Source organism: Oncorhynchus masou, chromosome 13 (genome assembly GCF_036934945.1).
Source record: "Oncorhynchus masou masou isolate Uvic2021 chromosome 13, UVic_Omas_1.1, whole genome shotgun sequence".
In the NCBI taxonomy this organism is placed as follows: domain Eukaryota; kingdom Metazoa; phylum Chordata; class Actinopteri; order Salmoniformes; family Salmonidae; genus Oncorhynchus; species Oncorhynchus masou.
This window is the reverse complement of record NC_088224.1, coordinates 47,181,053-47,189,149: the sequence shown is the minus strand read 5'-3', so window position 1 is coordinate 47,189,149 and position 8,097 is coordinate 47,181,053.

Below are 8,097 nucleotides of genomic sequence, written 5' to 3'. Positions count from 1 at the left end.
AATCAACAACAAGTGGGACACAATCATGAAGTGGAACGACATTTATTGGATATTGCAAACTTTTTTAACAAATCCAAAACTGAAAAATTGGGCGTGCAAAATTATTCAGCCCCTTTACTTTCAGTGCAGCAAACTCTCTCCAGAAGTTCAGTGAGGATCTCTGAATGATCCAATGTTGACCTAAATGACTAATGATGATAAATACAATCTACCTGTGTGTCTCAGAGGTCCGTTAAAAGCGCAGAGAGCATCATGAAGAACAAGGAACACACCAGGCAGGTCTGAGATACTGTTTTGAAGAAGTTTAAAGCCGGATATGGATACAAAAATATTTCCCAAGCTTTAAACTTCCCAAGGAGCACTGTGCAAGCGATAATATTGAAATGGAAGGAGTATCAGACCACTGCAAATCTACCAAGACCTGGCCGTCCCTCTAAACTTTCAGCTCATACAAGGAGAAGACTGATCAGAGATGCAGCCAAGAGGCCCATGATCACTCTGGATGAACTGCAGAGATCTACAGCTGAGGTGGGAGACTCTGTCCATAGGAAAACAATCAGTCGTATATTGCACAAATCTGGCCTTTATGGAAGAGTGGCAAGGAGAAAGCCATTTCTTAAAGATATCCATAAAAAGTGTTGTTTAAAGTTTGCCACAAGCCACCTGGGAGACACACCAAACATGTGGAAGAAGGTGCTCTGGTCAGATGAAAACAAAATTGAACTTTTTGGCAACAATGCAAAACGTTGTGTTTGGCGTAAAAGCAACACAGCTCATCACCCTGAACACACAATCCCCACTGTCAAACATGATGGTGGCAGCATCATGGTTTGGGCCTGCTTTTCTTCAGCAGGGACAGGGAAGATGGTTAAAATTGATGGGAAGATGGATGGAGTCAAATACAGGACCATTCTGGAAGAAAACCTGATGGAGTCTGCAAAAGACCTGAGACTGGGACGGAGATTTGTCTTCCAACAAGACAATGATCCAAAACATAAAGCAAAATCTACAATGGAATGGTTCAAAAATAAACATATCCAGGTGTTAGAATGGCCAAGTCAAAGTCCAGACCTGAATCCAATCGAGAATCTGTGGAAAGAACTGAAAACTGCTGTTCACAAATGCTCTCCATCCAACCTCACTGAGCTTGAGCTGTTTTTCAAGGAGGAATGGGAAAAAATGTCAGTCTCTCGATGTGCAAAACTGATAGAGACATACCCCAAGCGACTTATAGCTGTAATCGCAGCAAAAGGTGGCGCTACAAAGTATTAACTTAAGGGGGCTGTTTAATTTTGCACGCCCAATTTTTCAGTTTTTGATTTGTTAAAAAAGTTTGAAATATCCAATAAATGTCGTTCCACTTCATGATTGTGTCCCACTTGTTGTTGATTCTTCACAAAAAATACAGTTTTACATCTTTATGTTTGAAGCCTGAAATGTGGCAAAAGGTCGCAAAGTTCAAGGGGGCCGAATACTTTCGCAAGGCACTGTATATCCTAGCTTCTGGTCCTGAGTAGCAGGCAGTTTACTTTGGGCATGCTTTACATTCGGATGTCAAAATACCGCCCCCTAGCCGAAAGAAGTTTTAACTACCGAGAAAATTGACAGAATCCCAACAGAGGGCTTTCTTTCATGAAGAAAAAACCTGCAGCAGTGGCTGTATTTCTGTGAACATAACATTATAGCCGATCGATTAGAAAAAAGCCAATTTACTAGCCTAAACGCTTAACTCAGTCACACACTTGTATGCTAATTGCACACATTGAAATTGTCACACTGTAGTGTTGCCATGCCTCTGCTATCAACCTATCACAGTCCAGGGGACTCATTGTTTCCTCCAATCAAATCAAATGTTATTTGTCACATCCTTCGTAAACAACAGGCATAGACTAACAGTGAAATGCTTACTTATGGGCCCTTCCCAACAATGCAGAGAGAAATAACAGAAAATGAATACCACGTAATAATAAAAGTAATACTAAATATATAATGAGTAACGATAGCTGGATAGATAATTAACAGAAGCAGAAGCATAAGTGATGAATAAAAAAGTTAGTGCAGAAAGGGTCAACACAGATAGTTAAACTATTTAGCATTCTTATGGCTTGGTGGTAGAAGCTATTCAAGGTCCTGTTGGTTCCAGTCTTGCCATGCGGTAGCAGATGAAACAGTCTAGATTGTAGTTTTATTTAGTCACATGCACAGGGTCACAGATGTAATTGCAGTGTACAGTGAAATTAGTTACATTTTAATAGTGTAGGTGTGATTAAAATTATATGAATAATAATAATATGAATTATAATATATGCAGTGTCTTCAGAATGTATTCACACCCCTAGACCTTTTCCACATTTTGTGGTGTTACAACCGGAATTTAAAATGGATTAAATTGAGATTTTGTGTCACTGGCCAACACAAAATACAATGTGTCAAAGTGGAATTTTATTTTTATTATACATTTTTTTTTACAAATTAATTAAAAGTTAAAAGTTTAAATGTGTTGAGTCAATAAGTATTCAACCCCTTTGTTATGGCTAGTCTAAATAAGTTCAGGAGTAAAAATGTGCTTAGGGATCGGCGTCCGGTCAATGGGACAGTTGTAAATCATGCAACGCCTTGTGTCACGATCGCAGATTTTAGAGAAACAACAAATGTCGATACATAAGTGTCTTATATCTGCTGAAAGCTTAAATTCTTAATATAACTGCACTGTCCAATTTACCGTAGCTATTACTGAGAAAAAATGCCAAGCTATTGTTTGAGGAGAGCGCCTAACAACAAAACACTTTTTCACCGCAATAGGTTTGATAAATGCACCTCTGAAAGTGCAATGTGCACTTACATTCTGAAATTTTTATCTGATTTATCATCAAAAGAGCCCCAGAGATAACATGAAGTGTCGTTTTGTTAGATAAAATCCTTTTTCAAATCCTAAAAAGGTCCATATAGTATGCACGATCGATTTTGTATTTCCACTCGTTCAATTTGCAAAGAAAGGAATCTGTGAAAATCTAACCCTAAACCATGTTTCAACCAGTCAAATCACATTCATATGTATTCCTCGGAGGTCCTAGAACGTAACCAGACTTCACTATATTATTAAGGGTGTAGTATATCCTATAGGACACCAAATTTCGTCAGAGAACGGCGCCTTCATGGCACGCCGATGACGCGGGCAGTCTTCACTTGATCGACTCCAAATTTGTCAAATAAACACCAATCAGGATCAAACAAAGCTAGCTATCCAGCCAATGAGCTGGGCTTTACGGAAACCCTGTATCTGCCACAAAATGTAGCTACTAACCTTTTTTCGACAGCATGCCTTTTCCTTGTGGACAAAAATTATAAGAACATTCAGAGAAAAACTGGTTGTTTTGCAAATGTTGAACTTATAATATGACTACTAATACTGGAAAAGCAAAATCACAGTCCAAATACACAGATTTGACAATATTCTTGCAGAAAAAATGTAATATGAATGCAAATGTGTCCTTTACGATTTGCCCAAATGTACCTGGGTGACTTCACATAAAATGTCATGTTGTTCACGCATACTTTATGTTTTCCATCTGAAACTTTGCACATACACTGCTGCCATCTTGTGGACACCATCGGAATTAGAACCAGAGTGATGGCTGGAAGTGGGACCTTTCTGTTGCATTTCAAAGATGGTAGTAGAAAAAAAGAGAAAAAAACCCGTTTTTTTTCTTTGTATTTTCTTCTACCAGATCTATTGTGTCATATTCTCCTACATTCAATTCAAACTTCAGTGTTTCCTTTCAAATGGTCCCAAGAATATACTATCCTTGCTTCAGGGCCTGAATTACATGAAGTTAGATTTGGAATTGTCCTTTTAGGCGAAAATTGAAAAAAGGGAGCTATCCCTATTATAATTATATATATTTATAATTATATTTATTACGGGTCACATAATAAGTTGCATGGACTCACTGTGTGCAATAATAGTGTTTAAAATTATATTTAATGACTACTTAATCTCTGTACCTCACACATACAATTATTTGTAAGCTGCCTCAGTCGAGCAGCACATTTTAAACATAGATTCAACCACAAAGACCTAGGAGGTTTTCCAATGCCTCAAAGGACACATATTGTTAGGGGGGTAAAATTAATAATAAAAAAAAGACAGATATTGAATATCCGTTTGAGCATGGTGAAGTTATTAATTACACGTTGGATGGTGTATCACTACAAAGATACAGGCACCCTTCTTAACTCAGTTGCCAGAGAGGAAGGAAACCGCTCAGGGATTTCACCATGAGGCCAATGGTGACTTTAAAATAGATAGAATTTATTGGCTGTCATATAAGAAAACTGATGAAGGAACAACAACATTGTAGTTATTCCACAATACTAAGCTTATTGACAGAGTCAAAAGAAGGAAGCCTGTACAGAATACAAATATTCCAAAATGTGCATCCTGTTTGCAACAAGGCCCTGAAGTAATACTGCAAGAAATATGGCAAAGCAATACATTTTTTCTCCTGAATAAAAAGCGTTGTTGGGAGCAAATCCAATACAACACATGACTGAGAACCACTCTTCATATTTTCAAGCACAGTAGTGACTGCATCATGTCATGAGTATGTTGTAATTGTTAATGACTAGGGAGTTTTTCAAGATAAAAAAATGTATGGAATGGAGCTAAGCACAGGCAAAATCCTATAGGAAAACCTGGTTAAGTCTGCTTTCCACCAGACCCTGGGAGATTAAGTCACCTTTCAGCAGGACAGTGAATGTGGCCGAGTTAGTTTTGACTTAAATCTATGGCAAGATCAGGAAATGGTTGTCTAGCCATGATCAACAACCAATTTGACAGAGCTTGAAGATTTATTTTATGAATAATGGACAAATGTTGCACAATCCAAGTGTGGGAAGCTCTTAGAGCAGTGGTCAAGATCACTTTCACAGTCACAAAGCAAGCAGAGATCAACCACTCGGATAGATATATATATATATATATGGGTGAGAAACATTTTTATTCGAAAATGTGGAACAAGTCAAGGGGCATGAATACTTTCTGAAGGCACTGTACATAATTACAACTGTGATGATATATAGACAGTAAATGTCCATTGGAATGTGTGTGTGTGGAGGGGGGAGGGGGGGCAGAAGCTAATGGCCAGTGTTAGTTTTAGCCATGATGCTCCAGTACTGCCCACATCGGAGTGATGGAAGAGAGGCATTGTCATGCCAACTTCACAGCCATGTTGGTGTGTGTTGACCAAATAAAATAACATTTATTCATAAAGCTCTTCTTACATCAGCTGTTATTTCAAGTGCTGTACAGAACCCTGCCTAAAACCCCAAACAGCAAGCAATGCAGAGGCACGGTGGCTAGGAAAAAGCCCCTAGAAAGGCCAGAACCTAGGAAGAAACCTAAAGAGGGACCAGGCTATGAGGGGTGGCCAGTCCTCTTCTGGCTGTGCCGGGTGGGTGGAGATTATAACAGAACATGGCCAAGATGTTCAAATGTTCATAGATGACCAGCAGGGTCAAATAATAATAATCACAGTAATTGTCGAGGGTGCAACAGGTCAGCACCCCTTTTTGTTACGTTACAGTCTTATTCAAAAATAGATTAAATTACATTTAATCCATCTACACACAATACCCCATAATGACAAAGTAAAACTAATTTGTGTGCAAATGTATTAAAAATGAAAAATAAATAACTTATTTACTTAACTATTCAGACTTGAAACTGAGCTCAGGTGCATCCTGTTTCCATTCATCATCCTTGAGATGTTTCTACAACTTGATTGGAGTCCACCTGTGGTAAATTCAATCTGTTGGACATGATTTGAAAAGGCGCAGCCCCTGTCTATATAAGGTCCCACAGTTGACAGTGCATGTCAGAAAAAAAAACAAGCCATGAGGTTGAAGGAATTGTCCATAGAGTGCCGAGACAGGATTGTGTCGAGCCAGAGATCTAGGGAAGGGTACCAACAAATTTCTGCAGCATTGAATGTCCCCAAGAGTACATCATTCTTAAATAGAAGAAGTTTGGATTCACCAAGACTCTTCGTCGACCTATCCGTCTGGCCAAACTGAGCAATCGGGGGAGAAGGGCCTTGGTCAGGGAGGTAACAAAGAAGGGCTAATAGGCTAGCATATCTATTTATGTAGCAAGCTAAAAACACAAAGCCTAACATTAGCTAGATAGCCAGCTGCTAAGAAAACGTCATGTAATTGGAGGAGCGGGTGAGTGACTGACTACACAGCTAACTGATCCATGTGTCATTTGGTTAGATAGCAAGAACTTGAACGACTGCTACACAGTTGGCATCTCTTACGTTTGCAAATTCACTCTGGCCATATACTCCGATTTCAGAGCACTCTCGTCTGAGTGTGCCAGAACGCAGAACTGATAAATTTTTGAACACGCAACACCCACTGAATATGACTGGTGTCAGTAAACGTAGGTTTAAAACGTTCTAGATCATTTGTAAACAGTTTAACCAGCTCTGCTATGTTCAGTAAAATGGTCAGAGTGAGGTGTTCTTTCATTTATGTCTGGAAGTAGCTAGCTAGCAAGCTAGCCAACTTTAGCCAGTTAGCATGGGTGCTTGGTTGAGACAAGCATGCATTGGCAGGCAAGCTACAGAAGGACGAGGAGGCTACAATTCCCCATTGTTTATCATTGCAATTTTGACGGCCAACTAGCTAAAAAAGTTTGAGGGTTTAAAATGTTATTTTCAAAAAAAATCATAATTCATTAGATTTTAGCTCAGCAGGCTCTGGCTAGCATTAGTTGTTGTTGATGTGCATAACTGAGGGAAAGAGAGCCTACCTTTTCATGGTTGTTTTATCAATAGGACTGTAAAGTTCCCAAATGTATGAGGACTCCTGTGGTGTTTACATATTTGCAGAAATCCATTCAGTTGCATTTTGTTGCTTTTCAGCGAATGTGCACTAATGATGTAAAGTCAGCTGTTGCAGCTGCCTGTAAATACACATTACGGCTCAATGTGAATGATGGCAGGCCCGTGTGGCAAATGACTTGTTTGTACAAAGGCCTACTGTAGCTCTGATTGGCTATAGTGGACCGGTCTGTGTAGACTCCAGTCCTGGACAAGACAGATGTTTTTATTTGGTTTTACTTAATGCTTTGTGTATTAATTATCCAAAAACATGGTCCATTTCCAAAATGTGAAAATGACCATATCTAAGTTGTTGCTTTTCAGTGACACCCCATCAGTGACACCCCATCCCGTGAACGGGACCGTTGTCATCATCTGACACTAATTAGCATAACGCAACGGACATAAATATTACTAGAAAATATTCCTACACATAGCTTAGCCCTTTGTTAATCACCCCGTCATCTCAGATTTTCAAAATATGCTTTACAGCCAAAGCTAGACAAGCAGTTTATCGATTGCCTAGCATTGCATTTTGTCCAGCGAGCAGCAGGTAACTTGGTCACGGAAATCAGAAAAGCAATCAAATTAAATTGTTTACCTTTGATGAGCTTCGGATGTTTTCACTCACGAGACTCCCAGTTAGATAGCAAATGTTCCTTTTTTCCCAAAATATTATTTTTGTAGGCAAAATAGCTCCGTTTGTTCTTCACGTTTGGCTGAGAAATCACCTGGAAATTGCAGTCACGGAAACGGTGAAAAATATTCCAAATTAGCTCCATAATATCGACAGAAATGGCAAACGTTGTTTATAATCCATCCTCAATGTGTTTTTCAAATATCTATTCGATAATATATCCATCAGGACAATTCGTTTTTCAGTAGGACCGATTGGAGTAATGGCTACCTCTGTATTTTCCGCGAGAATCTCTCTGGGAGCATCAGGTGACCACTTGCGCTTACCACTACGGGTATTCTTCAACATAAATGCGTAAAACTACGTCACAATGCTGTAGACACCTTCGGGAATATGTAGGAAGAGTAATCTGGTTGATAGCCCATTCACTGCTCAATAGGGACACATTGGAATGCAGCACTTTCAAAACATGAGGCACTTCCGGATTGGATTTTTCTCAGGCTTTCGCCTGCAACATCAGTTCTGTTATACTCACAGACAATATTTTTACAGTTTTGGAAACTTTAGTGTTTTCTA